A 27,298-nucleotide genomic window follows, 5' to 3' on the forward strand; every position below is an offset into this window, starting at 1 on the left:
GCAGCACCACTATCGGAGAAAAAACAAAATGATGCATCGGCCGGGAATCGAACCCGGGCCGCCCGCGTGGCAGGCGAGCATTCTACCACTGAACCACCGATGCTCAGCTAGTTCACAGCTTCCTGGTGCTTTCCGCGGCAGACGTCTGAGGGGAAAGTGGGACTGCCGTCCAGCGCCGTCGCATCCTCTCGAGAGAATGCTACACACGCTGAATCCTTGAACTGCACTGCACTGCTTAAAAATGACGCCCGAACGCGATCGCCTAAGTACTCTTGCGGCGCACGTGCGCGACGACTCTTGCCAAAGGACGCGAAATGTGCGTAGAGACGCTGTCTGGATGCGCTCGCCTACCCCGTAATGCGCCTACAGCTACGACCACCTTGAGCCGCCGCCGACAGGCGGGAAGCAGACACAGCGCGGCGTGCGCGGACGGAAACCGTGCGGTGGTGGTGTAATGGTCAGCATAGTTGCCTTCCAAGGCAGTTGATCCGGGTTCGATTCCCGGCCACCGCAGCCGGCTTTTACTTTTGCGTATGAGTACTTTTGCACGCGTCTTTAAATTAATCTTTCTTTCGCCCTCTTACTCGCTGCAGGCCACCCTATAGTGTGTGCGTCGATTCCCCTTGAGTCTCGACTTGTCTCGACTTTGCTCAGCTGACGCGAGAGCTGACGCTCTCCAATCGGCCTATATCAAGAGGACAAGCACGCGAAACGACTGAGAGAGGTATGGCGAGGCGGCCACCACATTACTTATGCCTCAAGTAAATACCTGCTGCCTGTTATCATGTATTGTCTGATGTCACATGTTCTGTCAGACAAATTCAGTTTTATTACTGGTACATTCCTTTTTTTTTTTTTTTTTTTTTCTTTGTTGAAAATTTTACAACACGCTCCTTCATTTCACTGTGGCCGCACGGCGCGACTTGGCATACCGAAAGGCATAACGTGGCGCCAGTGCCCTTGACCGAATAGCGCTGCAGCTCCGAAACCGAAGAGGAAAGAGAAATACGAACTGAAACTGTCGGCAGTGCCCAGTGTTCGCAGGCGGTCACCCGCCCAAGCACTGACAACGCCCAGCTTCGCGCAGTAGCGGTGATCGGACGAGAAACTGTGTGTTCACCGTGCTGTGACCAGTGAAGTGTTTTAGCGCGTCCCGACAAGCCGCGTTCTGGTCCCCTATCAGCTCCCACACAATGTGACGATTTCTTTGTTACCATACTTCCCCGCCGAAATCGGCGTTGCCTTTTTGGAAGAGTGAAATCGTAGTGGCCCGTGGGGGGATCGAACCCACGACCTTCCCGTTGTTAGCACGACGCTCTAACCGACTGAGCTAACGGGCCTCGGTGCAGACAGTCTTTCATCGCTTCGCGGTAATTGCTCTGCGTATTGCCATGTAACATTTCTATGGTAGCAGTCCAACAGTGGACCAGCGTCTCTTCTCCCTTTATTCCGCTGCTCGTAGTAATTTCATTGCGTGCCCGTTTCTCTCGACTGTTTTCAGCTGACGTTTATGAACCAGTAGCTATAATGCGAGGAGGACGTGAAACAGCCTTTCGCAGGGTCAAAACTTGTCGTGACTTTTGCCGAAAAATTCCGTTCCGGTACCGGGAATCGAACCCGGGCCTCCTGGGTGAAAGCCAGGTATCCTAGCCACTAGACCACACCGGACGCGCACATTTTCTTCGGGGTTTACACCCGGTCCACTCGCTTTCCGTGTCGCACGTTCCCTGTTTGCGAGCATCTTTTCGCGCGCCCATGGCGAGGCGCGCATGGCAAAAGTCACAATCCATTGCTTTATGCCTCGTTGTTACAGGGGTAGGAGGAAAAGCAAAGCTGTAAGTAGTAATATTTATTTACTTATTTCGCAAGTAAATACCTGCTGCCTGTCATCATACAGCAGGTCATACATTGTGGGACTTTACACGTTATATCGTACGAAATTCAGTTTTATTACTAGTACTTTTTTCCTTGAAAATTTTACATAAGAACTGCAAGTAGTAATAACGGGAAGTAAACATTATCACGCTGAGTCGTTGAAGCCTTGAGGATAACAAAGTACAAAGTGTTCCGCTCCTTCGCAAACCCCAGAGCCGTCGATTTAGCTGTGGACGAAAGTAAATTAAATGCCCCGGGTGAGGATCGAACTCACGACCTTAAGATTATGAGACTTACGCGCTGCCTACTGCGCTACCGAGGCAGGCGATCGCCACGCCTTCTGGAATCTCGGTAAGTACCAAATACCGGTGGTAGAGAGTCTGCACTTCGTGGCTCATTTTTTTTCTGTTGCTACACGTGCATTCCCGGCGCGACAGGCAACTTGCGATGCTAGGCCGACGCCAGTATGTACAATAGCGCACAACAGTCCAAACGAGCAGTCGTGCGCGCTGCATGTTCGGTTATTCCCACACGGATATCCCGCGGTTCATTCTCATGGCTCACGCAGTTCGAGTGCGAAAGACACGCAGCACCACTATCGGAGAAAAAACAAAATGATGCATCGGCCGGGAATCGAACCCGGGCCGCCCGCGTGGCAGGCGAGCATTCTACCACTGAACCACCGATGCTCAGCTAGTTCACAGCTTCCTGGTGCTTTCCGCGGCAGACGTCTGAGGGGAAAGTGGGACTGCCGTCCAGCGCCGTCGCATCCTCTCGAGAGAATGCTACACACGCTGAATCCTGAACTGCACTGCACTGCTTAAAAATGACGCCCGAACGCGATCGCCTAAGTACTCTTGCGGCGCACGTGCGCGACGACTCTTGCCAAAGGACGCGAAATGTGCGTAGAGACGCTGTCTGGATGCGCTCGCCTACCCCGTAATGCGCCTACAGCTACGACCACCTTGAGCCGCCGCCGACAGGCGGGAAGCAGACACAGCGCGGCGTGCGCGGACGGAAACCGTGCGGTGGTGGTGTAATGGTCAGCATAGTTGCCTTCCAAGCAGTTGATCCGGGTTCGATTCCCGGCCACCGCAGCCGGCTTTTACTTTTGCGTATGAGTACTTTTGCCACGCGTCTTTAAATTAATCTTTCTTTCGCCCTCTTACTCGCTGCAGGCCACCCTATAGTGTGTGCGTCGATTCCCCTTGAGTCTCGACTTGTCTCGACTTTGCTCAGCTGACGCGAGAGCTGACGCTCTCCAATCGGCCTATATCAAGAGGACAAGCACGCGAAACGACTGAGAGAGGTATGGCGAGGCGGCCACCACATTACTTATGCCTCAAGTAAATACCTGCTGCCTGTTATCATGTATTGTCTGATGTCACATGTTCTGTCAGACAAATTCAGTTTTATTACTGGTACATTCCTTTTTTTTTTTTTTTTTTTTTCTTTGTTGAAAATTTTACAACACGCTCCTTCATTTCACTGTGGCCGCACGGCGCGACTTGGCATACCGAAAGGCATAACGTGGCGCCAGTGCCCTTGACCGAATAGCGCTGCAGCTCCGAAACCGAAGAGGAAAGAGAAATACGAACTGAAACTGTCGGCAGTGCCCAGTGTTCGCAGGCGGTCACCCGCCCAAGCACTGACAACGCCCAGCTTCGCGCAGTAGCGGTGATCGGACGAGAAACTGTGTGTTCACCGTGCTGTGACCAGTGAAGTGTTTTAGCGCGTCCCGACAAGCCGCGTTCTGGTCCCCTATCAGCTCCCACACAATGTGACGATTTCTTTGTTACCATACTTCCCCGCCGAAATCGGCGTTGCCTTTTTGAAAGAGTGAAATCGTAGTGGCCCGTGGGGGATCGAACCCACGACCTTCCCGTTGTTAGCACGACGCTCTAACCGACTGAGCTAACGGGCCTCGGTGCAGACAGTCTTTCATCGCTTCGCGGTAATTGCTCTGCGTATTGCCATGTAACATTTCTATGGTAGCAGTCCAACAGTGGACCAGCGTCTCTTCTCCCTTTATTCCGCTGCTCGTAGTAATTTCATTGCGTGCCCGTTTCTCTCGACTGTTTTCAGCTGACGTTTATGAACCAGTAGCTATAATGCGAGGAGGACGTGAAACAGCCTTTCGCAGGGTCAAAACTTGTCGTGACTTTTGCCGAAAAATTCCGTTCCGGTACCGGGAATCGAACCCGGGCCTCCTGGGTGAAAGCCAGGTATCCTAGCCACTAGACCACACCGGACGCGCACATTTTCTTCGGGGTTTACACCCGGTCCACTCGCTTTCCGTGTCGCACGTTCCCTGTTTGCGAGCATCTTTTCGCGCGCCCATGGCGAGGCGCGCATGGCAAAAGTCACAATCCATTGCTTTATGCCTCGTTGTTACAGGGGTAGGAGGAAAAGCAAAGCTGTAAGTAGTAATATTTATTTACTTATTTCGCAAGTAAATACCTGCTGCCTGTCATCATACAGCAGGTCATACATTGTGGGACTTTACACGTTATATCGTACGAAATTCAGTTTTATTACTAGTACTTTTTTCCTTGAAAATTTTACATAAGAACTGCAAGTAGTAATAACGGGAAGTAAACATTATCACGCTGAGTCGTTGAAGCCTTGAGGATAACAAAGTACAAAGTGTTCCGCTCCTTCGCAAACCCCAGAGCCGTCGATTTAGCTGTGGACGAAAGTAAATTAAATGCCCCGGGTGAGGATCGAACTCACGACCTTAAGATTATGAGACTTACGCGCTGCCTACTGCGCTACCGAGGCAGGCGATCGCCACGCCTTCTGGAATCTCGGTAAGTACCAAATACCGGTGGTAGAGAGTCTGCACTTCGTGGCTCATTTTTTTTCTGTTGCTACACGTGCATTCCCGGCGCGACAGGCAACTTGCGATGCTAGGCCGACGCCAGTATGTACAATAGCGCACAACAGTCCAAACGAGCAGTCGTGCGCGCTGCATGTTCGGTTATTCCCACACGGATATCCCGCGGTTCATTCTCATGGCTCACGCAGTTCGAGTGCGAAAGACACGCAGCACCACTATCGGAGAAAAAACAAAATGATGCATCGGCCGGGAATCGAACCCGGGCCGCCCGCGTGGCAGGCGAGCATTCTACCACTGAACCACCGATGCTCAGCTAGTTCACAGCTTCCTGGTGCTTTCCGCGGCAGACGTCTGAGGGGAAAGTGGGACTGCCGTCCAGCGCCGTCGCATCCTCTCGAGAGAATGCTACACACGCTGAATCCTGAACTGCACTGCACTGCTTAAAAATGACGCCCGAACGCGATCGCCTAAGTACTCTTGCGGCGCACGTGCGCGACGACTCTTGCCAAAGGACGCGAAATGTGCGTAGAGACGCTGTCTGGATGCGCTCGCCTACCCCGTAATGCGCCTACAGCTACGACCACCTTGAGCCGCCGCCGACAGGCGGGAAGCAGACACAGCGCGGCGTGCGCGGACGGAAACCGTGCGGTGGTGGTGTAATGGTCAGCATAGTTGCCTTCCAAGCAGTTGATCCGGGTTCGATTCCCGGCCACCGCAGCCGGCTTTTACTTTTGCGTATGAGTACTTTTGCCACGCGTCTTTAAATTAATCTTTCTTTCGCCCTCTTACTCGCTGCAGGCCACCCTATAGTGTGTGCGTCGATTCCCCTTGAGTCTCGACTTGTCTCGACTTTGCTCAGCTGACGCGAGAGCTGACGCTCTCCAATCGGCCTATATCAAGAGGACAAGCACGCGAAACGACTGAGAGAGGTATGGCGAGGCGGCCACCACATTACTTATGCCTCAAGTAAATACCTGCTGCCTGTTATCATGTATTGTCTGATGTCACATGTTCTGTCAGACAAATTCAGTTTTATTACTGGTACATTCCTTTTTTTTTTTTTTTTTTTTTCTTTGTTGAAAATTTTACAACACGCTCCTTCATTTCACTGTGGCCGCACGGCGCGACTTGGCATACCGAAAGGCATAACGTGGCGCCAGTGCCCTTGACCGAATAGCGCTGCAGCTCCGAAACCGAAGAGGAAAGAGAAATACGAACTGAAACTGTCGGCAGTGCCCAGTGTTCGCAGGCGGTCACCCGCCCAAGCACTGACAACGCCCAGCTTCGCGCAGTAGCGGTGATCGGACGAGAAACTGTGTGTTCACCGTGCTGTGACCAGTGAAGTGTTTTAGCGCGTCCCGACAAGCCGCGTTCTGGTCCCCTATCAGCTCCCACACAATGTGACGATTTCTTTGTTACCATACTTCCCCGCCGAAATCGGCGTTGCCTTTTTGAAAGAGTGAAATCGTAGTGGCCCGTGGGGGATCGAACCCACGACCTTCCCGTTGTTAGCACGACGCTCTAACCGACTGAGCTAACGGGCCTCGGTGCAGACAGTCTTTCATCGCTTCGCGGTAATTGCTCTGCGTATTGCCATGTAACATTTCTATGGTAGCAGTCCAACAGTGGACCAGCGTCTCTTCTCCCTTTATTCCGCTGCTCGTAGTAATTTCATTGCGTGCCCGTTTCTCTCGACTGTTTTCAGCTGACGTTTATGAACCAGTAGCTATAATGCGAGGAGGACGTGAAACAGCCTTTCGCAGGGTCAAAACTTGTCGTGACTTTTGCCGAAAAATTCCGTTCCGGTACCGGGAATCGAACCCGGGCCTCCTGGGTGAAAGCCAGGTATCCTAGCCACTAGACCACACCGGACGCGCACATTTTCTTCGGGGTTTACACCCGGTCCACTCGCTTTCCGTGTCGCACGTTCCCTGTTTGCGAGCATCTTTTCGCGCGCCCATGGCGAGGCGCGCATGGCAAAAGTCACAATCCATTGCTTTATGCCTCGTTGTTACAGGGGTAGGAGGAAAAGCAAAGCTGTAAGTAGTAATATTTATTTACTTATTTCGCAAGTAAATACCTGCTGCCTGTCATCATACAGCAGGTCATACATTGTGGGACTTTACACGTTATATCGTACGAAATTCAGTTTTATTACTAGTACTTTTTTCCTTGAAAATTTTACATAAGAACTGCAAGTAGTAATAACGGGAAGTAAACATTATCACGCTGAGTCGTTGAAGCCTTGAGGATAACAAAGTACAAAGTGTTCCGCTCCTTCGCAAACCCCAGAGCCGTCGATTTAGCTGTGGACGAAAGTAAATTAAATGCCCCGGGTGAGGATCGAACTCACGACCTTAAGATTATGAGACTTACGCGCTGCCTACTGCGCTACCGAGGCAGGCGATCGCCACGCCTTCTGGAATCTCGGTAAGTACCAAATACCGGTGGTAGAGAGTCTGCACTTCGTGGCTCATTTTTTTTCTGTTGCTACACGTGCATTCCCGGCGCGACAGGCAACTTGCGATGCTAGGCCGACGCCAGTATGTACAATAGCGCACAACAGTCCAAACGAGCAGTCGTGCGCGCTGCATGTTCGGTTATTCCCACACGGATATCCCGCGGTTCATTCTCATGGCTCACGCAGTTCGAGTGCGAAAGACACGCAGCACCACTATCGGAGAAAAAACAAAATGATGCATCGGCCGGGAATCGAACCCGGGCCGCCCGCGTGGCAGGCGAGCATTCTACCACTGAACCACCGATGCTCAGCTAGTTCACAGCTTCCTGGTGCTTTCCGCGGCAGACGTCTGAGGGGAAAGTGGGACTGCCGTCCAGCGCCGTCGCATCCTCTCGAGAGAATGCTACACACGCTGAATCCTGAACTGCACTGCACTGCTTAAAAATGACGCCCGAACGCGATCGCCTAAGTACTCTTGCGGCGCACGTGCGCGACGACTCTTGCCAAAGGACGCGAAATGTGCGTAGAGACGCTGTCTGGATGCGCTCGCCTACCCCGTAATGCGCCTACAGCTACGACCACCTTGAGCCGCCGCCGACAGGCGGGAAGCAGACACAGCGCGGCGTGCGCGGACGGAAACCGTGCGGTGGTGGTGTAATGGTCAGCATAGTTGCCTTCCAAGCAGTTGATCCGGGTTCGATTCCCGGCCACCGCAGCCGGCTTTTACTTTTGCGTATGAGTACTTTTGCCACGCGTCTTTAAATTAATCTTTCTTTCGCCCTCTTACTCGCTGCAGGCCACCCTATAGTGTGTGCGTCGATTCCCCTTGAGTCTCGACTTGTCTCGACTTTGCTCAGCTGACGCGAGAGCTGACGCTCTCCAATCGGCCTATATCAAGAGGACAAGCACGCGAAACGACTGAGAGAGGTATGGCGAGGCGGCCACCACATTACTTATGCCTCAAGTAAATACCTGCTGCCTGTTATCATGTATTGTCTGATGTCACATGTTCTGTCAGACAAATTCAGTTTTATTACTGGTACATTCCTTTTTTTTTTTTTTTTTTTTTCTTTGTTGAAAATTTTACAACACGCTCCTTCATTTCACTGTGGCCGCACGGCGCGACTTGGCATACCGAAAGGCATAACGTGGCGCCAGTGCCCTTGACCGAATAGCGCTGCAGCTCCGAAACCGAAGAGGAAAGAGAAATACGAACTGAAACTGTCGGCAGTGCCCAGTGTTCGCAGGCGGTCACCCGCCCAAGCACTGACAACGCCCAGCTTCGCGCAGTAGCGGTGATCGGACGAGAAACTGTGTGTTCACCGTGCTGTGACCAGTGAAGTGTTTTAGCGCGTCCCGACAAGCCGCGTTCTAGTCCCCTATCAGCTCCCACACAATGTGACGATTTCTTTGTTACCATACTTCCCCGCCGAAATCGGCGTTGCCTTTTTGGAAGAGTGAAATCGTAGTGGCCCGTGGGGGGATCGAACCCACGACCTTCCCGTTGTTAGCACGACGCTCTAACCGACTGAGCTAACGGGCCTCGGTGCAGACAGTCTTTCATCGCTTCGCGGTAATTGCTCTGCGTATTGCCATGTAACATTTCTATGGTAGCAGTCCAACAGTGGACCAGCGTCTCTTCTCCCTTTATTCCGCTGCTCGTAGTAATTTCATTGCGTGCCCGTTTCTCTCGACTGTTTTCAGCTGACGTTTATGAACCAGTAGCTATAATGCGAGGAGGACGTGAAACAGCCTTTCGCAGGGTCAAAACTTGTCGTGACTTTTGCCGAAAAATTCCGTTCCGGTACCGGGAATCGAACCCGGGCCTCCTGGGTGAAAGCCAGGTATCCTAGCCACTAGACCACACCGGACGCGCACATTTTCTTCGGGGTTTACACCCGGTCCACTCGCTTTCCGTGTCGCACGTTCCCTGTTTGCGAGCATCTTTTCGCGCGCCCATGGCGAGGCGCGCATGGCAAAAGTCACAATCCATTGCTTTATGCCTCGTTGTTACAGGGGTAGGAGGAAAAGCAAAGCTGTAAGTAGTAATATTTATTTACTTATTTCGCAAGTAAATACCTGCTGCCTGTCATCATACAGCAGGTCATACATTGTGGGACTTTACACGTTATATCGTACGAAATTCAGTTTTATTACTAGTACTTTTTTCCTTGAAAATTTTACATAAGAACTGCAAGTAGTAATAACGGGAAGTAAACATTATCACGCTGAGTCGTTGAAGCCTTGAGGATAACAAAGTACAAAGTGTTCCGCTCCTTCGCAAACCCCAGAGCCGTCGATTTAGCTGTGGACGAAAGTAAATTAAATGCCCCGGGTGAGGATCGAACTCACGACCTTAAGATTATGAGACTTACGCGCTGCCTACTGCGCTACCGAGGCAGGCGATCGCCACGCCTTCTGGAATCTCGGTAAGTACCAAATACCGGTGGTAGAGAGTCTGCACTTCGTGGCTCATTTTTTTTCTGTTGCTACACGTGCATTCCCGGCGCGACAGGCAACTTGCGATGCTAGGCCGACGCCAGTATGTACAATAGCGCACAACAGTCCAAACGAGCAGTCGTGCGCGCTGCATGTTCGGTTATTCCCACACGGATATCCCGCGGTTCATTCTCATGGCTCACGCAGTTCGAGTGCGAAAGACACGCAGCACCACTATCGGAGAAAAAACAAAATGATGCATCGGCCGGGAATCGAACCCGGGCCGCCCGCGTGGCAGGCGAGCATTCTACCACTGAACCACCGATGCTCAGCTAGTTCACAGCTTCCTGGTGCTTTCCGCGGCAGACGTCTGAGGGGAAAGTGGGACTGCCGTCCAGCGCCGTCGCATCCTCTCGAGAGAATGCTACACACGCTGAATCCTGAACTGCACTGCACTGCTTAAAAATGACGCCCGAACGCGATCGCCTAAGTACTCTTGCGGCGCACGTGCGCGACGACTCTTGCCAAAGGACGCGAAATGTGCGTAGAGACGCTGTCTGGATGCGCTCGCCTACCCCGTAATGCGCCTACAGCTACGACCACCTTGAGCCGCCGCCGACAGGCGGGAAGCAGACACAGCGCGGCGTGCGCGGACGGAAACCGTGCGGTGGTGGTGTAATGGTCAGCATAGTTGCCTTCCAAGCAGTTGATCCGGGTTCGATTCCCGGCCACCGCAGCCGGCTTTTACTTTTGCGTATGAGTACTTTTGCCACGCGTCTTTAAATTAATCTTTCTTTCGCCCTCTTACTCGCTGCAGGCCACCCTATAGTGTGTGCGTCGATTCCCCTTGAGTCTCGACTTGTCTCGACTTTGCTCAGCTGACGCGAGAGCTGACGCTCTCCAATCGGCCTATATCAAGAGGACAAGCACGCGAAACGACTGAGAGAGGTATGGCGAGGCGGCCACCACATTACTTATGCCTCAAGTAAATACCTGCTGCCTGTTATCATGTATTGTCTGATGTCACATGTTCTGTCAGACAAATTCAGTTTTATTACTGGTACATTCCTTTTTTTTTTTTTTTTTTTTTCTTTGTTGAAAATTTTACAACACGCTCCTTCATTTCACTGTGGCCGCACGGCGCGACTTGGCATACCGAAAGGCATAACGTGGCGCCAGTGCCCTTGACCGAATAGCGCTGCAGCTCCGAAACCGAAGAGGAAAGAGAAATACGAACTGAAACTGTCGGCAGTGCCCAGTGTTCGCAGGCGGTCACCCGCCCAAGCACTGACAACGCCCAGCTTCGCGCAGTAGCGGTGATCGGACGAGAAACTGTGTGTTCACCGTGCTGTGACCAGTGAAGTGTTTTAGCGCGTCCCGACAAGCCGCGTTCTAGTCCCCTATCAGCTCCCACACAATGTGACGATTTCTTTGTTACCATACTTCCCCGCCGAAATCGGCGTTGCCTTTTTGGAAGAGTGAAATCGTAGTGGCCCGTGGGGGGATCGAACCCACGACCTTCCCGTTGTTAGCACGACGCTCTAACCGACTGAGCTAACGGGCCTCGGTGCAGACAGTCTTTCATCGCTTCGCGGTAATTGCTCTGCGTATTGCCATGTAACATTTCTATGGTAGCAGTCCAACAGTGGACCAGCGTCTCTTCTCCCTTTATTCCGCTGCTCGTAGTAATTTCATTGCGTGCCCGTTTCTCTCGACTGTTTTCAGCTGACGTTTATGAACCAGTAGCTATAATGCGAGGAGGACGTGAAACAGCCTTTCGCAGGGTCAAAACTTGTCGTGACTTTTGCCGAAAAATTCCGTTCCGGTACCGGGAATCGAACCCGGGCCTCCTGGGTGAAAGCCAGGTATCCTAGCCACTAGACCACACCGGACGCGCACATTTTCTTCGGGGTTTACACCCGGTCCACTCGCTTTCCGTGTCGCACGTTCCCTGTTTGCGAGCATCTTTTCGCGCGCCCATGGCGAGGCGCGCATGGCAAAAGTCACAATCCATTGCTTTATGCCTCGTTGTTACAGGGGTAGGAGGAAAAGCAAAGCTGTAAGTAGTAATATTTATTTACTTATTTCGCAAGTAAATACCTGCTGCCTGTCATCATACAGCAGGTCATACATTGTGGGACTTTACACGTTATATCGTACGAAATTCAGTTTTATTACTAGTACTTTTTTCCTTGAAAATTTTACATAAGAACTGCAAGTAGTAATAACGGGAAGTAAACATTATCACGCTGAGTCGTTGAAGCCTTGAGGATAACAAAGTACAAAGTGTTCCGCTCCTTCGCAAACCCCAGAGCCGTCGATTTAGCTGTGGACGAAAGTAAATTAAATGCCCCGGGTGAGGATCGAACTCACGACCTTAAGATTATGAGACTTACGCGCTGCCTACTGCGCTACCGAGGCAGGCGATCGCCACGCCTTCTGGAATCTCGGTAAGTACCAAATACCGGTGGTAGAGAGTCTGCACTTCGTGGCTCATTTTTTTTCTGTTGCTACACGTGCATTCCCGGCGCGACAGGCAACTTGCGATGCTAGGCCGACGCCAGTATGTACAATAGCGCACAACAGTCCAAACGAGCAGTCGTGCGCGCTGCATGTTCGGTTATTCCCACACGGATATCCCGCGGTTCATTCTCATGGCTCACGCAGTTCGAGTGCGAAAGACACGCAGCACCACTATCGGAGAAAAAACAAAATGATGCATCGGCCGGGAATCGAACCCGGGCCGCCCGCGTGGCAGGCGAGCATTCTACCACTGAACCACCGATGCTCAGCTAGTTCACAGCTTCCTGGTGCTTTCCGCGGCAGACGTCTGAGGGGAAAGTGGGACTGCCGTCCAGCGCCGTCGCATCCTCTCGAGAGAATGCTACACACGCTGAATCCTGAACTGCACTGCACTGCTTAAAAATGACGCCCGAACGCGATCGCCTAAGTACTCTTGCGGCGCACGTGCGCGACGACTCTTGCCAAAGGACGCGAAATGTGCGTAGAGACGCTGTCTGGATGCGCTCGCCTACCCCGTAATGCGCCTACAGCTACGACCACCTTGAGCCGCCGCCGACAGGCGGGAAGCAGACACAGCGCGGCGTGCGCGGACGGAAACCGTGCGGTGGTGGTGTAATGGTCAGCATAGTTGCCTTCCAAGCAGTTGATCCGGGTTCGATTCCCGGCCACCGCAGCCGGCTTTTACTTTTGCGTATGAGTACTTTTGCCACGCGTCTTTAAATTAATCTTTCTTTCGCCCTCTTACTCGCTGCAGGCCACCCTATAGTGTGTGCGTCGATTCCCCTTGAGTCTCGACTTGTCTCGACTTTGCTCAGCTGACGCGAGAGCTGACGCTCTCCAATCGGCCTATATCAAGAGGACAAGCACGCGAAACGACTGAGAGAGGTATGGCGAGGCGGCCACCACATTACTTATGCCTCAAGTAAATACCTGCTGCCTGTTATCATGTATTGTCTGATGTCACATGTTCTGTCAGACAAATTCAGTTTTATTACTGGTACATTCCTTTTTTTTTTTTTTTTTTTTTCTTTGTTGAAAATTTTACAACACGCTCCTTCATTTCACTGTGGCCGCACGGCGCGACTTGGCATACCGAAAGGCATAACGTGGCGCCAGTGCCCTTGACCGAATAGCGCTGCAGCTCCGAAACCGAAGAGGAAAGAGAAATACGAACTGAAACTGTCGGCAGTGCCCAGTGTTCGCAGGCGGTCACCCGCCCAAGCACTGACAACGCCCAGCTTCGCGCAGTAGCGGTGATCGGACGAGAAACTGTGTGTTCACCGTGCTGTGACCAGTGAAGTGTTTTAGCGCGTCCCGACAAGCCGCGTTCTAGTCCCCTATCAGCTCCCACACAATGTGACGATTTCTTTGTTACCATACTTCCCCGCCGAAATCGGCGTTGCCTTTTTGGAAGAGTGAAATCGTAGTGGCCCGTGGGGGGATCGAACCCACGACCTTCCCGTTGTTAGCACGACGCTCTAACCGACTGAGCTAACGGGCCTCGGTGCAGACAGTCTTTCATCGCTTCGCGGTAATTGCTCTGCGTATTGCCATGTAACATTTCTATGGTAGCAGTCCAACAGTGGACCAGCGTCTCTTCTCCCTTTATTCCGCTGCTCGTAGTAATTTCATTGCGTGCCCGTTTCTCTCGACTGTTTTCAGCTGACGTTTATGAACCAGTAGCTATAATGCGAGGAGGACGTGAAACAGCCTTTCGCAGGGTCAAAACTTGTCGTGACTTTTGCCGAAAAATTCCGTTCCGGTACCGGGAATCGAACCCGGGCCTCCTGGGTGAAAGCCAGGTATCCTAGCCACTAGACCACACCGGACGCGCACATTTTCTTCGGGGTTTACACCCGGTCCACTCGCTTTCCGTGTCGCACGTTCCCTGTTTGCGAGCATCTTTTCGCGCGCCCATGGCGAGGCGCGCATGGCAAAAGTCACAATCCATTGCTTTATGCCTCGTTGTTACAGGGGTAGGAGGAAAAGCAAAGCTGTAAGTAGTAATATTTATTTACTTATTTCGCAAGTAAATACCTGCTGCCTGTCATCATACAGCAGGTCATACATTGTGGGACTTTACACGTTATATCGTACGAAATTCAGTTTTATTACTAGTACTTTTTTCCTTGAAAATTTTACATAAGAACTGCAAGTAGTAATAACGGGAAGTAAACATTATCACGCTGAGTCGTTGAAGCCTTGAGGATAACAAAGTACAAAGTGTTCCGCTCCTTCGCAAACCCCAGAGCCGTCGATTTAGCTGTGGACGAAAGTAAATTAAATGCCCCGGGTGAGGATCGAACTCACGACCTTAAGATTATGAGACTTACGCGCTGCCTACTGCGCTACCGAGGCAGGCGATCGCCACGCCTTCTGGAATCTCGGTAAGTACCAAATACCGGTGGTAGAGAGTCTGCACTTCGTGGCTCATTTTTTTTCTGTTGCTACACGTGCATTCCCGGCGCGACAGGCAACTTGCGATGCTAGGCCGACGCCAGTATGTACAATAGCGCACAACAGTCCAAACGAGCAGTCGTGCGCGCTGCATGTTCGGTTATTCCCACACGGATATCCCGCGGTTCATTCTCATGGCTCACGCAGTTCGAGTGCGAAAGACACGCAGCACCACTATCGGAGAAAAAACAAAATGATGCATCGGCCGGGAATCGAACCCGGGCCGCCCGCGTGGCAGGCGAGCATTCTACCACTGAACCACCGATGCTCAGCTAGTTCACAGCTTCCTGGTGCTTTCCGCGGCAGACGTCTGAGGGGAAAGTGGGACTGCCGTCCAGCGCCGTCGCATCCTCTCGAGAGAATGCTACACACGCTGAATCCTGAACTGCACTGCACTGCTTAAAAATGACGCCCGAACGCGATCGCCTAAGTACTCTTGCGGCGCACGTGCGCGACGACTCTTGCCAAAGGACGCGAAATGTGCGTAGAGACGCTGTCTGGATGCGCTCGCCTACCCCGTAATGCGCCTACAGCTACGACCACCTTGAGCCGCCGCCGACAGGCGGGAAGCAGACACAGCGCGGCGTGCGCGGACGGAAACCGTGCGGTGGTGGTGTAATGGTCAGCATAGTTGCCTTCCAAGCAGTTGATCCGGGTTCGATTCCCGGCCACCGCAGCCGGCTTTTACTTTTGCGTATGAGTACTTTTGCCACGCGTCTTTAAATTAATCTTTCTTTCGCCCTCTTACTCGCTGCAGGCCACCCTATAGTGTGTGCGTCGATTCCCCTTGAGTCTCGACTTGTCTCGACTTTGCTCAGCTGACGCGAGAGCTGACGCTCTCCAATCGGCCTATATCAAGAGGACAAGCACGCGAAACGACTGAGAGAGGTATGGCGAGGCGGCCACCACATTACTTATGCCTCAAGTAAATACCTGCTGCCTGTTATCATGTATTGTCTGATGTCACATGTTCTGTCAGACAAATTCAGTTTTATTACTGGTACATTCCTTTTTTTTTTTTTTTTTTTTTCTTTGTTGAAAATTTTACAACACGCTCCTTCATTTCACTGTGGCCGCACGGCGCGACTTGGCATACCGAAAGGCATAACGTGGCGCCAGTGCCCTTGACCGAATAGCGCTGCAGCTCCGAAACCGAAGAGGAAAGAGAAATACGAACTGAAACTGTCGGCAGTGCCCAGTGTTCGCAGGCGGTCACCCGCCCAAGCACTGACAACGCCCAGCTTCGCGCAGTAGCGGTGATCGGACGAGAAACTGTGTGTTCACCGTGCTGTGACCAGTGAAGTGTTTTAGCGCGTCCCGACAAGCCGCGTTCTGGTCCCCTATCAGCTCCCACACAATGTGACGATTTCTTTGTTACCATACTTCCCCGCCGAAATCGGCGTTGCCTTTTTGAAAGAGTGAAATCGTAGTGGCCCGTGGGGGATCGAACCCACGACCTTCCCGTTGTTAGCACGACGCTCTAACCGACTGAGCTAACGGGCCTCGGTGCAGACAGTCTTTCATCGCTTCGCGGTAATTGCTCTGCGTATTGCCATGTAACATTTCTATGGTAGCAGTCCAACAGTGGACCAGCGTCTCTTCTCCCTTTATTCCGCTGCTCGTAGTAATTTCATTGCGTGCCCGTTTCTCTCGACTGTTTTCAGCTGACGTTTATGAACCAGTAGCTATAATGCGAGGAGGACGTGAAACAGCCTTTCGCAGGGTCAAAACTTGTCGTGACTTTTGCCGAAAAATTCCGTTCCGGTACCGGGAATCGAACCCGGGCCTCCTGGGTGAAAGCCAGGTATCCTAGCCACTAGACCACACCGGACGCGCACATTTTCTTCGGGGTTTACACCCGGTCCACTCGCTTTCCGTGTCGCACGTTCCCTGTTTGCGAGCATCTTTTCGCGCGCCCATGGCGAGGCGCGCATGGCAAAAGTCACAATCCATTGCTTTATGCCTCGTTGTTACAGGGGTAGGAGGAAAAGCAAAGCTGTAAGTAGTAATATTTATTTACTTATTTCGCAAGTAAATACCTGCTGCCTGTCATCATACAGCAGGTCATACATTGTGGGACTTTACACGTTATATCGTACGAAATTCAGTTTTATTACTAGTACTTTTTTCCTTGAAAATTTTACATAAGAACTGCAAGTAGTAATAACGGGAAGTAAACATTATCACGCTGAGTCGTTGAAGCCTTGAGGATAACAAAGTACAAAGTGTTCCGCTCCTTCGCAAACCCCAGAGCCGTCGATTTAGCTGTGGACGAAAGTAAATTAAATGCCCCGGGTGAGGATCGAACTCACGACCTTAAGATTATGAGACTTACGCGCTGCCTACTGCGCTACCGAGGCAGGCGATCGCCACGCCTTCTGGAATCTCGGTAAGTACCAAATACCGGTGGTAGAGAGTCTGCACTTCGTGGCTCATTTTTTTTCTGTTGCTACACGTGCATTCCCGGCGCGACAGGCAACTTGCGATGCTAGGCCGACGCCAGTATGTACAATAGCGCACAACAGTCCAAACGAGCAGTCGTGCGCGCTGCATGTTCGGTTATTCCCACACGGATATCCCGCGGTTCATTCTCATGGCTCACGCAGTTCGAGTGCGAAAGACACGCAGCACCACTATCGGAGAAAAAACAAAATGATGCATCGGCCGGGAATCGAACCCGGGCCGCCCGCGTGGCAGGCGAGCATTCTACCACTGAACCACCGATGCTCAGCTAGTTCACAGCTTCCTGGTGCTTTCCGCGGCAGACGTCTGAGGGGAAAGTGGGACTGCCGTCCAGCGCCGTCGCATCCTCTCGAGAGAATGCTACACACGCTGAATCCTGAACTGCACTGCACTGCTTAAAAATGACGCCCGAACGCGATCGCCTAAGTACTCTTGCGGCGCACGTGCGCGACGACTCTTGCCAAAGGACGCGAAATGTGCGTAGAGACGCTGTCTGGATGCGCTCGCCTACCCCGTAATGCGCCTACAGCTACGACCACCTTGAGCCGCCGCCGACAGGCGGGAAGCAGACACAGCGCGGCGTGCGCGGACGGAAACCGTGCGGTGGTGGTGTAATGGTCAGCATAGTTGCCTTCCAAGCAGTTGATCCGGGTTCGATTCCCGGCCACCGCAGCCGGCTTTTACTTTTGCGTATGAGTACTTTTGCCACGCGTCTTTAAATTAATCTTTCTTTCGCCCTCTTACTCGCTGCAGGCCACCCTATAGTGTGTGCGTCGATTCCCCTTGAGTCTCGACTTGTCTCGACTTTGCTCAGCTGACGCGAGAGCTGACGCTCTCCAATCGGCCTATATCAAGAGGACAAGCACGCGAAACGACTGAGAGAGGTATGGCGAGGCGGCCACCACATTACTTATGCCTCAAGTAAATACCTGCTGCCTGTTATCATGTATTGTCTGATGTCACATGTTCTGTCAGACAAATTCAGTTTTATTACTGGTACATTCCTTTTTTTTTTTTTTTTTTTTTCTTTGTTGAAAATTTTACAACACGCTCCTTCATTTCACTGTGGCCGCACGGCGCGACTTGGCATACCGAAAGGCATAACGTGGCGCCAGTGCCCTTGACCGAATAGCGCTGCAGCTCCGAAACCGAAGAGGAAAGAGAAATACGAACTGAAACTGTCGGCAGTGCCCAGTGTTCGCAGGCGGTCACCCGCCCAAGCACTGACAACGCCCAGCTTCGCGCAGTAGCGGTGATCGGACGAGAAACTGTGTGTTCACCGTGCTGTGACCAGTGAAGTGTTTTAGCGCGTCCCGACAAGCCGCGTTCTGGTCCCCTATCAGCTCCCACACAATGTGACGATTTCTTTGTTACCATACTTCCCCGCCGAAATCGGCGTTGCCTTTTTGAAAGAGTGAAATCGTAGTGGCCCGTGGGGGATCGAACCCACGACCTTCCCGTTGTTAGCACGACGCTCTAACCGACTGAGCTAACGGGCCTCGGTGCAGACAGTCTTTCATCGCTTCGCGGTAATTGCTCTGCGTATTGCCATGTAACATTTCTATGGTAGCAGTCCAACAGTGGACCAGCGTCTCTTCTCCCTTTATTCCGCTGCTCGTAGTAATTTCATTGCGTGCCCGTTTCTCTCGACTGTTTTCAGCTGACGTTTATGAACCAGTAGCTATAATGCGAGGAGGACGTGAAACAGCCTTTCGCAGGGTCAAAACTTGTCGTGACTTTTGCCGAAAAATTCCGTTCCGGTACCGGGAATCGAACCCGGGCCTCCTGGGTGAAAGCCAGGTATCCTAGCCACTAGACCACACCGGACGCGCACATTTTCTTCGGGGTTTACACCCGGTCCACTCGCTTTCCGTGTCGCACGTTCCCTGTTTGCGAGCATCTTTTCGCGCGCCCATGGCGAGGCGCGCATGGCAAAAGTCACAATCCATTGCTTTATGCCTCGTTGTTACAGGGGTAGGAGGAAAAGCAAAGCTGTAAGTAGTAATATTTATTTACTTATTTCGCAAGTAAATACCTGCTGCCTGTCATCATACAGCAGGTCATACATTGTGGGACTTTACACGTTATATCGTACGAAATTCAGTTTTATTACTAGTACTTTTTTCCTTGAAAATTTTACATAAGAACTGCAAGTAGTAATAACGGGAAGTAAACATTATCACGCTGAGTCGTTGAAGCCTTGAGGATAACAAAGTACAAAGTGTTCCGCTCCTTCGCAAACCCCAGAGCCGTCGATTTAGCTGTGGACGAAAGTAAATTAAATGCCCCGGGTGAGGATCGAACTCACGACCTTAAGATTATGAGACTTACGCGCTGCCTACTGCGCTACCGAGGCAGGCGATCGCCACGCCTTCTGGAATCTCGGTAAGTACCAAATACCGGTGGTAGAGAGTCTGCACTTCGTGGCTCATTTTTTTTCTGTTGCTACACGTGCATTCCCGGCGCGACAGGCAACTTGCGATGCTAGGCCGACGCCAGTATGTACAATAGCGCACAACAGTCCAAACGAGCAGTCGTGCGCGCTGCATGTTCGGTTATTCCCACACGGATATCCCGCGGTTCATTCTCATGGCTCACGCAGTTCGAGTGCGAAAGACACGCAGCACCACTATCGGAGAAAAAACAAAATGATGCATCGGCCGGGAATCGAACCCGGGCCGCCCGCGGGGCAGGCGAGCATTCTACCACTGAACCACCGATGCTCAGCTAGTTCACAGCTTCCTGGTGCTTTCCGCGGCAGACGTCTGAGGGGAAAGTGGGACTGCCGTCCAGCGCCGTCGCATCCTCTCGAGAGAATGCTACACACGCTGAATCCTGAACTGCACTGCACTGCTTAAAAATGACGCCCGAACGCGATCGCCTAAGTACTCTTGCGGCGCACGTGCGCGACGACTCTTGCCAAAGGACGCGAAATGTGCGTAGAGACGCTGTCTGGATGCGCTCGCCTACCCCGTAATGCGCCTACAGCTACGACCACCTTGAGCCGCCGCCGACAGGCGGGAAGCAGACACAGCGCGGCGTGCGCGGACGGAAACCGTGCGGTGGTGGTGTAATGGTCAGCATAGTTGCCTTCCAAGCAGTTGATCCGGGTTCGATTCCCGGCCACCGCAGCCGGCTTTTACTTTTGCGTATGAGTACTTTTGCCACGCGTCTTTAAATTAATCTTTCTTTCGCCCTCTTACTCGCTGCAGGCCACCCTATAGTGTGTGCGTCGATTCCCCTTGAGTCTCGACTTGTCTCGACTTTGCTCAGCTGACGCGAGAGCTGACGCTCTCCAATCGGCCTATATCAAGAGGACAAGCACGCGAAACGACTGAGAGAGGTATGGCGAGGCGGCCACCACATTACTTATGCCTCAAGTAAATACCTGCTGCCTGTTATCATGTATTGTCTGATGTCACATGTTCTGTCAGACAAATTCAGTTTTATTACTGGTACATTCCTTTTTTTTTTTTTTTTTTTTTCTTTGTTGAAAATTTTACAACACGCTCCTTCATTTCACTGTGGCCGCACGGCGCGACTTGGCATACCGAAAGGCATAACGTGGCGCCAGTGCCCTTGACCGAATAGCGCTGCAGCTCCGAAACCGAAGAGGAAAGAGAAATACGAACTGAAACTGTCGGCAGTGCCCAGTGTTCGCAGGCGGTCACCCGCCCAAGCACTGACAACGCCCAGCTTCGCGCAGTAGCGGTGATCGGACGAGAAACTGTGTGTTCACCGTGCTGTGACCAGTGAAGTGTTTTAGCGCGTCCCGACAAGCCGCGTTCTGGTCCCCTATCAGCTCCCACACAATGTGACGATTTCTTTGTTACCATACTTCCCCGCCGAAATCGGCGTTGCCTTTTTGGAAGAGTGAAATCGTAGTGGCCCGTGGGGGGATCGAACCCACGACCTTCCCGTTGTTAGCACGACGCTCTAACCGACTGAGCTAACGGGCCTCGGTGCAGACAGTCTTTCATCGCTTCGCGGTAATTGCTCTGCGTATTGCCATGTAACATTTCTATGGTAGCAGTCCAACAGTGGACCAGCGTCTCTTCTCCCTTTATTCCGCTGCTCGTAGTAATTTCATTGCGTGCCCGTTTCTCTCGACTGTTTTCAGCTGACGTTTATGAACCAGTAGCTATAATGCGAGGAGGACGTGAAACAGCCTTTCGCAGGGTCAAAACTTGTCGTGACTTTTGCCGAAAAATTCCGTTCCGGTACCGGGAATCGAACCCGGGCCTCCTGGGTGAAAGCCAGGTATCCTAGCCACTAGACCACACCGGACGCGCACATTTTCTTCGGGGTTTACACCCGGTCCACTCGCTTTCCGTGTCGCACGTTCCCTGTTTGCGAGCATCTTTTCGCGCGCCCATGGCGAGGCGCGCATGGCAAAAGTCACAATCCATTGCTTTATGCCTCGTTGTTACAGGGGTAGGAGGAAAAGCAAAGCTGTAAGTAGTAATATTTATTTACTTATTTCGCAAGTAAATACCTGCTGCCTGTCATCATACAGCAGGTCATACATTGTGGGACTTTACACGTTATATCGTACGAAATTCAGTTTTATTACTAGTACTTTTTTCCTTGAAAATTTTACATAAGAACTGCAAGTAGTAATAACGGGAAGTAAACATTATCACGCTGAGTCGTTGAAGCCTTGAGGATAACAAAGTACAAAGTGTTCCGCTCCTTCGCAAACCCCAGAGCCGTCGATTTAGCTGTGGACGAAAGTAAATTAAATGCCCCGGGTGAGGATCGAACTCACGACCTTAAGATTATGAGACTTACGCGCTGCCTACTGCGCTACCGAGGCAGGCGATCGCCACGCCTTCTGGAATCTCGGTAAGTACCAAATACCGGTGGTAGAGAGTCTGCACTTCGTGGCTCATTTTTTTTCTGTTGCTACACGTGCATTCCCGGCGCGACAGGCAACTTGCGATGCTAGGCCGACGCCAGTATGTACAATAGCGCACAACAGTCCAAACGAGCAGTCGTGCGCGCTGCATGTTCGGTTATTCCCACACGGATATCCCGCGGTTCATTCTCATGGCTCACGCAGTTCGAGTGCGAAAGACACGCAGCACCACTATCGGAGAAAAAACAAAATGATGCATCGGCCGGGAATCGAACCCGGGCCGCCCGCGTGGCAGGCGAGCATTCTACCACTGAACCACCGATGCTCAGCTAGTTCACAGCTTCCTGGTGCTTTCCGCGGCAGACGTCTGAGGGGAAAGTGGGACTGCCGTCCAGCGCCGTCGCATCCTCTCGAGAGAATGCTACACACGCTGAATCCTGAACTGCACTGCACTGCTTAAAAATGACGCCCGAACGCGATCGCCTAAGTACTCTTGCGGCGCACGTGCGCGACGACTCTTGCCAAAGGACGCGAAATGTGCGTAGAGACGCTGTCTGGATGCGCTCGCCTACCCCGTAATGCGCCTACAGCTACGACCACCTTGAGCCGCCGCCGACAGGCGGGAAGCAGACACAGCGCGGCGTGCGCGGACGGAAACCGTGCGGTGGTGGTGTAATGGTCAGCATAGTTGCCTTCCAAGCAGTTGATCCGGGTTCGATTCCCGGCCACCGCAGCCGGCTTTTACTTTTGCGTATGAGTACTTTTGCCACGCGTCTTTAAATTAATCTTTCTTTCGCCCTCTTACTCGCTGCAGGCCACCCTATAGTGTGTGCGTCGATTCCCCTTGAGTCTCGACTTGTCTCGACTTTGCTCAGCTGACGCGAGAGCTGACGCTCTCCAATCGGCCTATATCAAGAGGACAAGCACGCGAAACGACTGAGAGAGGTATGGCGAGGCGGCCACCACATTACTTATGCCTCAAGTAAATACCTGCTGCCTGTTATCATGTATTGTCTGATGTCACATGTTCTGTCAGACAAATTCAGTTTTATTACTGGTACATTCCTTTTTTTTTTTTTTTTTTTTTCTTTGTTGAAAATTTTACAACACGCTCCTTCATTTCACTGTGGCCGCACGGCGCGACTTGGCATACCGAAAGGCATAACGTGGCGCCAGTGCCCTTGACCGAATAGCGCTGCAGCTCCGAAACCGAAGAGGAAAGAGAAATACGAACTGAAACTGTCGGCAGTGCCCAGTGTTCGCAGGCGGTCACCCGCCCAAGCACTGACAACGCCCAGCTTCGCGCAGTAGCGGTGATCGGACGAGAAACTGTGTGTTCACCGTGCTGTGACCAGTGAAGTGTTTTAGCGCGTCCCGACAAGCCGCGTTCTGGTCCCCTATCAGCTCCCACACAATGTGACGATTTCTTTGTTACCATACTTCCCCGCCGAAATCGGCGTTGCCTTTTTGAAAGAGTGAAATCGTAGTGGCCCGTGGGGGATCGAACCCACGACCTTCCCGTTGTTAGCACGACGCTCTAACCGACTGAGCTAACGGGCCTCGGTGCAGACAGTCTTTCATCGCTTCGCGGTAATTGCTCTGCGTATTGCCATGTAACATTTCTATGGTAGCAGTCCAACAGTGGACCAGCGTCTCTTCTCCCTTTATTCCGCTGCTCGTAGTAATTTCATTGCGTGCCCGTTTCTCTCGACTGTTTTCAGCTGACGTTTATGAACCAGTAGCTATAATGCGAGGAGGACGTGAAACAGCCTTTCGCAGGGTCAAAACTTGTCGTGACTTTTGCCGAAAAATTCCGTTCCGGTACCGGGAATCGAACCCGGGCCTCCTGGGTGAAAGCCAGGTATCCTAGCCACTAGACCACACCGGACGCGCACATTTTCTTCGGGGTTTACACCCGGTCCACTCGCTTTCCGTGTCGCACGTTCCCTGTTTGCGAGCATCTTTTCGCGCGCCCATGGCGAGGCGCGCATGGCAAAAGTCACAATCCATTGCTTTATGCCTCGTTGTTACAGGGGTAGGAGGAAAAGCAAAGCTGTAAGTAGTAATATTTATTTACTTATTTCGCAAGTAAATACCTGCTGCCTGTCATCATACAGCAGGTCATACATTGTGGGACTTTACACGTTATATCGTACGAAATTCAGTTTTATTACTAGTACTTTTTTCCTTGAAAATTTTACATAAGAACTGCAAGTAGTAATAACGGGAAGTAAACATTATCACGCTGAGTCGTTGAAGCCTTGAGGATAACAAAGTACAAAGTGTTCCGCTCCTTCGCAAACCCCAGAGCCGTCGATTTAGCTGTGGACGAAAGTAAATTAAATGCCCCGGGTGAGGATCGAACTCACGACCTTAAGATTATGAGACTTACGCGCTGCCTACTGCGCTACCGAGGCAGGCGATCGCCACGCCTTCTGGAATCTCGGTAAGTACCAAATACCGGTGGTAGAGAGTCTGCACTTCGTGGCTCATTTTTTTTCTGTTGCTACACGTGCATTCCCGGCGCGACAGGCAACTTGCGATGCTAGGCCGACGCCAGTATGTACAATAGCGCACAACAGTCCAAACGAGCAGTCGTGCGCGCTGCATGTTCGGTTATTCCCACACGGATATCCCGCGGTTCATTCTCATGGCTCACGCAGTTCGAGTGCGAAAGACACGCAGCACCACTATCGGAGAAAAAACAAAATGATGCATCGGCCGGGAATCGAACCCGGGCCGCCCGCGTGGCAGGCGAGCATTCTACCACTGAACCACCGATGCTCAGCTAGTTCACAGCTTCCTGGTGCTTTCCGCGGCAGACGTCTGAGGGGAAAGTGGGACTGCCGTCCAGCGCCGTCGCATCCTCTCGAGAGAATGCTACACACGCTGAATCCTGAACTGCACTGCACTGCTTAAAAATGACGCCCGAACGCGATCGCCTAAGTACTCTTGCGGCGCACGTGCGCGACGACTCTTGCCAAAGGACGCGAAATGTGCGTAGAGACGCTGTCTGGATGCGCTCGCCTACCCCGTAATGCGCCTACAGCTACGACCACCTTGAGCCGCCGCCGACAGGCGGGAAGCAGACACAGCGCGGCGTGCGCGGACGGAAACCGTGCGGTGGTGGTGTAATGGTCAGCATAGTTGCCTTCCAAGCAGTTGATCCGGGTTCGATTCCCGGCCACCGCAGCCGGCTTTTACTTTTGCGTATGAGTACTTTTGCCACGCGTCTTTAAATTAATCTTTCTTTCGCCCTCTTACTCGCTGCAGGCCACCCTATAGTGTGTGCGTCGATTCCCCTTGAGTCTCGACTTGTCTCGACTTTGCTCAGCTGACGCGAGAGCTGACGCTCTCCAATCGGCCTATATCAAGAGGACAAGCACGCGAAACGACTGAGAGAGGTATGGCGAGGCGGCCACCACATTACTTATGCCTCAAGTAAATACCTGCTGCCTGTTATCATGTATTGTCTGATGTCACATGTTCTGTCAGACAAATTCAGTTTTATTACTGGTACATTCCTTTTTTTTTTTTTTTTTTTTTCTTTGTTGAAAATTTTACAACACGCTCCTTCATTTCACTGTGGCCGCACGGCGCGACTTGGCATACCGAAAGGCATAACGTGGCGCCAGTGCCCTTGACCGAATAGCGCTGCAGCTCCGAAACCGAAGAGGAAAGAGAAATACGAACTGAAACTGTCGGCAGTGCCCAGTGTTCGCAGGCGGTCACCCGCCCAAGCACTGACAACGCCCAGCTTCGCGCAGTAGCGGTGATCGGACGAGAAACTGTGTGTTCACCGTGCTGTGACCAGTGAAGTGTTTTAGCGCGTCCCGACAAGCCGCGTTCTGGTCCCCTATCAGCTCCCACACAATGTGACGATTTCTTTGTTACCATACTTCCCCGCCGAAATCGGCGTTGCCTTTTTGAAAGAGTGAAATCGTAGTGGCCCGTGGGGGATCGAACCCACGACCTTCCCGTTGTTAGCACGACGCTCTAACCGACTGAGCTAACGGGCCTCGGTGCAGACAGTCTTTCATCGCTTCGCGGTAATTGCTCTGCGTATTGCCATGTAACATTTCTATGGTAGCAGTCCAACAGTGGACCAGCGTCTCTTCTCCCTTTATTCCGCTGCTCGTAGTAATTTCATTGCGTGCCCGTTTCTCTCGACTGTTTTCAGCTGACGTTTATGAACCAGTAGCTATAATGCGAGGAGGACGTGAAACAGCCTTTCGCAGGGTCAAAACTTGTCGTGACTTTTGCCGAAAAATTCCGTTCCGGTACCGGGAATCGAACCCGGGCCTCCTGGGTGAAAGCCAGGTATCCTAGCCACTAGACCACACCGGACGCGCACATTTTCTTCGGGGTTTACACCCGGTCCACTCGCTTTCCGTGTCGCACGTTCCCTGTTTGCGAGCATCTTTTCGCGCGCCCATGGCGAGGCGCGCATGGCAAAAGTCACAATCCATTGCTTTATGCCTCGTTGTTACAGGGGTAGGAGGAAAAGCAAAGCTGTAAGTAGTAATATTTATTTACTTATTTCGCAAGTAAATACCTGCTGCCTGTCATCATACAGCAGGTCATACATTGTGGGACTTTACACGTTATATCGTACGAAATTCAGTTTTATTACTAGTACTTTTTTCCTTGAAAATTTTACATAAGAACTGCAAGTAGTAATAACGGGAAGTAAACATTATCACGCTGAGTCGTTGAAGCCTTGAGGATAACAAAGTACAAAGTGTTCCGCTCCTTCGCAAACCCCAGAGCCGTCGATTTAGCTGTGGACGAAAGTAAATTAAATGCCCCGGGTGAGGATCGAACTCACGACCTTAAGATTATGAGACTTACGCGCTGCCTACTGCGCTACCGAGGCAGGCGATCGCCACGCCTTCTGGAATCTCGGTAAGTACCAAATACCGGTGGTAGAGAGTCTGCACTTCGTGGCTCATTTTTTTTCTGTTGCTACACGTGCATTCCCGGCGCGACAGGCAACTTGCGATGCTAGGCCGACGCCAGTATGTACAATAGCGCACAACAGTCCAAACGAGCAGTCGTGCGCGCTGCATGTTCGGTTATTCCCACACGGATATCCCGCGGTTCATTCTCATGGCTCACGCAGTTCGAGTGCGAAAGACACGCAGCACCACTATCGGAGAAAAAACAAAATGATGCATCGGCCGGGAATCGAACCCGGGCCGCCCGCGTGGCAGGCGAGCATTCTACCACTGAACCACCGATGCTCAGCTAGTTCACAGCTTCCTGGTGCTTTCCGCGGCAGACGTCTGAGGGGAAAGTGGGACTGCCGTCCAGCGCCGTCGCATCCTCTCGAGAGAATGCTACACACGCTGAATCCTGAACTGCACTGCACTGCTTAAAAATG

At 52.0% G+C, this 27,298-nt stretch overlaps 56 non-coding genes across 56 annotated transcripts; 11 read left to right on the forward strand and 45 right to left on the reverse strand.

The window, feature by feature from the left end:
* Nucleotides 1–32: 32 nt before the first annotated feature.
* On the reverse strand, nt 33–103 carry Trnag-gcc. Its single transcript has one exon. It is a non-coding gene; the product is annotated as a tRNA-Gly (tRNA).
* Nucleotides 104–440: 337 nt separating this feature from the next.
* Trnag-ucc lies at nt 441–513 on the forward strand. Its single transcript has one exon. It is a non-coding gene; the product is annotated as a tRNA-Gly (tRNA).
* A 753-nt stretch (nt 514–1,266) lies between these two features.
* Nucleotides 1,267–1,340, reverse strand: Trnav-aac. The gene has a single exon. It is a non-coding gene; the product is annotated as a tRNA-Val (tRNA).
* Nucleotides 1,341–1,596: 256 nt separating this feature from the next.
* Nucleotides 1,597–1,668, reverse strand: Trnae-uuc. The gene has a single exon. It is a non-coding gene; the product is annotated as a tRNA-Glu (tRNA).
* A 456-nt stretch (nt 1,669–2,124) lies between these two features.
* Nucleotides 2,125–2,197, reverse strand: Trnam-cau. Its single transcript has one exon. It is a non-coding gene; the product is annotated as a tRNA-Met (tRNA).
* A 296-nt stretch (nt 2,198–2,493) lies between these two features.
* Trnag-gcc lies at nt 2,494–2,564 on the reverse strand. Its single transcript has one exon. It is a non-coding gene; the product is annotated as a tRNA-Gly (tRNA).
* Nucleotides 2,565–2,900: 336 nt separating this feature from the next.
* Nucleotides 2,901–2,972, forward strand: Trnag-ucc. The gene has a single exon. It is a non-coding gene; the product is annotated as a tRNA-Gly (tRNA).
* A 754-nt stretch (nt 2,973–3,726) lies between these two features.
* Nucleotides 3,727–3,799, reverse strand: Trnav-aac. Its single transcript has one exon. It is a non-coding gene; the product is annotated as a tRNA-Val (tRNA).
* A 256-nt stretch (nt 3,800–4,055) lies between these two features.
* Nucleotides 4,056–4,127, reverse strand: Trnae-uuc. Its single transcript has one exon. It is a non-coding gene; the product is annotated as a tRNA-Glu (tRNA).
* A 456-nt stretch (nt 4,128–4,583) lies between these two features.
* Trnam-cau lies at nt 4,584–4,656 on the reverse strand. Its single transcript has one exon. It is a non-coding gene; the product is annotated as a tRNA-Met (tRNA).
* A 296-nt stretch (nt 4,657–4,952) lies between these two features.
* Nucleotides 4,953–5,023, reverse strand: Trnag-gcc. Its single transcript has one exon. It is a non-coding gene; the product is annotated as a tRNA-Gly (tRNA).
* Nucleotides 5,024–5,359: 336 nt separating this feature from the next.
* Nucleotides 5,360–5,431, forward strand: Trnag-ucc. The gene has a single exon. It is a non-coding gene; the product is annotated as a tRNA-Gly (tRNA).
* A 754-nt stretch (nt 5,432–6,185) lies between these two features.
* Trnav-aac lies at nt 6,186–6,258 on the reverse strand. Its single transcript has one exon. It is a non-coding gene; the product is annotated as a tRNA-Val (tRNA).
* A 256-nt stretch (nt 6,259–6,514) lies between these two features.
* Trnae-uuc lies at nt 6,515–6,586 on the reverse strand. The gene has a single exon. It is a non-coding gene; the product is annotated as a tRNA-Glu (tRNA).
* A 456-nt stretch (nt 6,587–7,042) lies between these two features.
* Trnam-cau lies at nt 7,043–7,115 on the reverse strand. The gene has a single exon. It is a non-coding gene; the product is annotated as a tRNA-Met (tRNA).
* Nucleotides 7,116–7,411: 296 nt separating this feature from the next.
* Nucleotides 7,412–7,482, reverse strand: Trnag-gcc. Its single transcript has one exon. It is a non-coding gene; the product is annotated as a tRNA-Gly (tRNA).
* A 336-nt stretch (nt 7,483–7,818) lies between these two features.
* On the forward strand, nt 7,819–7,890 carry Trnag-ucc. The gene has a single exon. It is a non-coding gene; the product is annotated as a tRNA-Gly (tRNA).
* Nucleotides 7,891–8,644: 754 nt separating this feature from the next.
* Nucleotides 8,645–8,718, reverse strand: Trnav-aac. The gene has a single exon. It is a non-coding gene; the product is annotated as a tRNA-Val (tRNA).
* A 256-nt stretch (nt 8,719–8,974) lies between these two features.
* Nucleotides 8,975–9,046, reverse strand: Trnae-uuc. The gene has a single exon. It is a non-coding gene; the product is annotated as a tRNA-Glu (tRNA).
* A 456-nt stretch (nt 9,047–9,502) lies between these two features.
* On the reverse strand, nt 9,503–9,575 carry Trnam-cau. The gene has a single exon. It is a non-coding gene; the product is annotated as a tRNA-Met (tRNA).
* A 296-nt stretch (nt 9,576–9,871) lies between these two features.
* Trnag-gcc lies at nt 9,872–9,942 on the reverse strand. Its single transcript has one exon. It is a non-coding gene; the product is annotated as a tRNA-Gly (tRNA).
* Nucleotides 9,943–10,278: 336 nt separating this feature from the next.
* On the forward strand, nt 10,279–10,350 carry Trnag-ucc. The gene has a single exon. It is a non-coding gene; the product is annotated as a tRNA-Gly (tRNA).
* Nucleotides 10,351–11,104: 754 nt separating this feature from the next.
* Trnav-aac lies at nt 11,105–11,178 on the reverse strand. The gene has a single exon. It is a non-coding gene; the product is annotated as a tRNA-Val (tRNA).
* Nucleotides 11,179–11,434: 256 nt separating this feature from the next.
* Nucleotides 11,435–11,506, reverse strand: Trnae-uuc. Its single transcript has one exon. It is a non-coding gene; the product is annotated as a tRNA-Glu (tRNA).
* A 456-nt stretch (nt 11,507–11,962) lies between these two features.
* On the reverse strand, nt 11,963–12,035 carry Trnam-cau. The gene has a single exon. It is a non-coding gene; the product is annotated as a tRNA-Met (tRNA).
* A 296-nt stretch (nt 12,036–12,331) lies between these two features.
* On the reverse strand, nt 12,332–12,402 carry Trnag-gcc. Its single transcript has one exon. It is a non-coding gene; the product is annotated as a tRNA-Gly (tRNA).
* A 336-nt stretch (nt 12,403–12,738) lies between these two features.
* On the forward strand, nt 12,739–12,810 carry Trnag-ucc. Its single transcript has one exon. It is a non-coding gene; the product is annotated as a tRNA-Gly (tRNA).
* A 754-nt stretch (nt 12,811–13,564) lies between these two features.
* On the reverse strand, nt 13,565–13,638 carry Trnav-aac. The gene has a single exon. It is a non-coding gene; the product is annotated as a tRNA-Val (tRNA).
* Nucleotides 13,639–13,894: 256 nt separating this feature from the next.
* Trnae-uuc lies at nt 13,895–13,966 on the reverse strand. Its single transcript has one exon. It is a non-coding gene; the product is annotated as a tRNA-Glu (tRNA).
* Nucleotides 13,967–14,422: 456 nt separating this feature from the next.
* On the reverse strand, nt 14,423–14,495 carry Trnam-cau. Its single transcript has one exon. It is a non-coding gene; the product is annotated as a tRNA-Met (tRNA).
* Nucleotides 14,496–14,791: 296 nt separating this feature from the next.
* Trnag-gcc lies at nt 14,792–14,862 on the reverse strand. The gene has a single exon. It is a non-coding gene; the product is annotated as a tRNA-Gly (tRNA).
* A 336-nt stretch (nt 14,863–15,198) lies between these two features.
* On the forward strand, nt 15,199–15,270 carry Trnag-ucc. The gene has a single exon. It is a non-coding gene; the product is annotated as a tRNA-Gly (tRNA).
* A 754-nt stretch (nt 15,271–16,024) lies between these two features.
* On the reverse strand, nt 16,025–16,097 carry Trnav-aac. The gene has a single exon. It is a non-coding gene; the product is annotated as a tRNA-Val (tRNA).
* A 256-nt stretch (nt 16,098–16,353) lies between these two features.
* On the reverse strand, nt 16,354–16,425 carry Trnae-uuc. The gene has a single exon. It is a non-coding gene; the product is annotated as a tRNA-Glu (tRNA).
* A 456-nt stretch (nt 16,426–16,881) lies between these two features.
* Nucleotides 16,882–16,954, reverse strand: Trnam-cau. Its single transcript has one exon. It is a non-coding gene; the product is annotated as a tRNA-Met (tRNA).
* Nucleotides 16,955–17,250: 296 nt separating this feature from the next.
* On the reverse strand, nt 17,251–17,321 carry Trnag-gcc. The gene has a single exon. It is a non-coding gene; the product is annotated as a tRNA-Gly (tRNA).
* A 336-nt stretch (nt 17,322–17,657) lies between these two features.
* On the forward strand, nt 17,658–17,729 carry Trnag-ucc. Its single transcript has one exon. It is a non-coding gene; the product is annotated as a tRNA-Gly (tRNA).
* A 754-nt stretch (nt 17,730–18,483) lies between these two features.
* Trnav-aac lies at nt 18,484–18,556 on the reverse strand. The gene has a single exon. It is a non-coding gene; the product is annotated as a tRNA-Val (tRNA).
* A 256-nt stretch (nt 18,557–18,812) lies between these two features.
* Trnae-uuc lies at nt 18,813–18,884 on the reverse strand. Its single transcript has one exon. It is a non-coding gene; the product is annotated as a tRNA-Glu (tRNA).
* A 456-nt stretch (nt 18,885–19,340) lies between these two features.
* On the reverse strand, nt 19,341–19,413 carry Trnam-cau. Its single transcript has one exon. It is a non-coding gene; the product is annotated as a tRNA-Met (tRNA).
* A 296-nt stretch (nt 19,414–19,709) lies between these two features.
* Nucleotides 19,710–19,780, reverse strand: Trnag-gcc. Its single transcript has one exon. It is a non-coding gene; the product is annotated as a tRNA-Gly (tRNA).
* A 336-nt stretch (nt 19,781–20,116) lies between these two features.
* On the forward strand, nt 20,117–20,188 carry Trnag-ucc. Its single transcript has one exon. It is a non-coding gene; the product is annotated as a tRNA-Gly (tRNA).
* A 754-nt stretch (nt 20,189–20,942) lies between these two features.
* Trnav-aac lies at nt 20,943–21,016 on the reverse strand. Its single transcript has one exon. It is a non-coding gene; the product is annotated as a tRNA-Val (tRNA).
* A 256-nt stretch (nt 21,017–21,272) lies between these two features.
* Nucleotides 21,273–21,344, reverse strand: Trnae-uuc. Its single transcript has one exon. It is a non-coding gene; the product is annotated as a tRNA-Glu (tRNA).
* A 456-nt stretch (nt 21,345–21,800) lies between these two features.
* On the reverse strand, nt 21,801–21,873 carry Trnam-cau. Its single transcript has one exon. It is a non-coding gene; the product is annotated as a tRNA-Met (tRNA).
* A 296-nt stretch (nt 21,874–22,169) lies between these two features.
* On the reverse strand, nt 22,170–22,240 carry Trnag-gcc. Its single transcript has one exon. It is a non-coding gene; the product is annotated as a tRNA-Gly (tRNA).
* Nucleotides 22,241–22,576: 336 nt separating this feature from the next.
* On the forward strand, nt 22,577–22,648 carry Trnag-ucc. The gene has a single exon. It is a non-coding gene; the product is annotated as a tRNA-Gly (tRNA).
* A 754-nt stretch (nt 22,649–23,402) lies between these two features.
* Trnav-aac lies at nt 23,403–23,475 on the reverse strand. Its single transcript has one exon. It is a non-coding gene; the product is annotated as a tRNA-Val (tRNA).
* Nucleotides 23,476–23,731: 256 nt separating this feature from the next.
* Trnae-uuc lies at nt 23,732–23,803 on the reverse strand. The gene has a single exon. It is a non-coding gene; the product is annotated as a tRNA-Glu (tRNA).
* Nucleotides 23,804–24,259: 456 nt separating this feature from the next.
* On the reverse strand, nt 24,260–24,332 carry Trnam-cau. The gene has a single exon. It is a non-coding gene; the product is annotated as a tRNA-Met (tRNA).
* A 296-nt stretch (nt 24,333–24,628) lies between these two features.
* Nucleotides 24,629–24,699, reverse strand: Trnag-gcc. The gene has a single exon. It is a non-coding gene; the product is annotated as a tRNA-Gly (tRNA).
* Nucleotides 24,700–25,035: 336 nt separating this feature from the next.
* Nucleotides 25,036–25,107, forward strand: Trnag-ucc. Its single transcript has one exon. It is a non-coding gene; the product is annotated as a tRNA-Gly (tRNA).
* Nucleotides 25,108–25,861: 754 nt separating this feature from the next.
* Trnav-aac lies at nt 25,862–25,934 on the reverse strand. The gene has a single exon. It is a non-coding gene; the product is annotated as a tRNA-Val (tRNA).
* A 256-nt stretch (nt 25,935–26,190) lies between these two features.
* On the reverse strand, nt 26,191–26,262 carry Trnae-uuc. Its single transcript has one exon. It is a non-coding gene; the product is annotated as a tRNA-Glu (tRNA).
* Nucleotides 26,263–26,718: 456 nt separating this feature from the next.
* Trnam-cau lies at nt 26,719–26,791 on the reverse strand. The gene has a single exon. It is a non-coding gene; the product is annotated as a tRNA-Met (tRNA).
* Nucleotides 26,792–27,087: 296 nt separating this feature from the next.
* On the reverse strand, nt 27,088–27,158 carry Trnag-gcc. Its single transcript has one exon. It is a non-coding gene; the product is annotated as a tRNA-Gly (tRNA).
* Between the last annotated feature and the right edge of the window lie 140 nt (nt 27,159–27,298).

Source organism: Schistocerca piceifrons, unplaced genomic scaffold (assembly GCF_021461385.2).
Source record: "Schistocerca piceifrons isolate TAMUIC-IGC-003096 unplaced genomic scaffold, iqSchPice1.1 HiC_scaffold_686, whole genome shotgun sequence".
NCBI classification, from domain to species: domain Eukaryota; kingdom Metazoa; phylum Arthropoda; class Insecta; order Orthoptera; family Acrididae; genus Schistocerca; species Schistocerca piceifrons.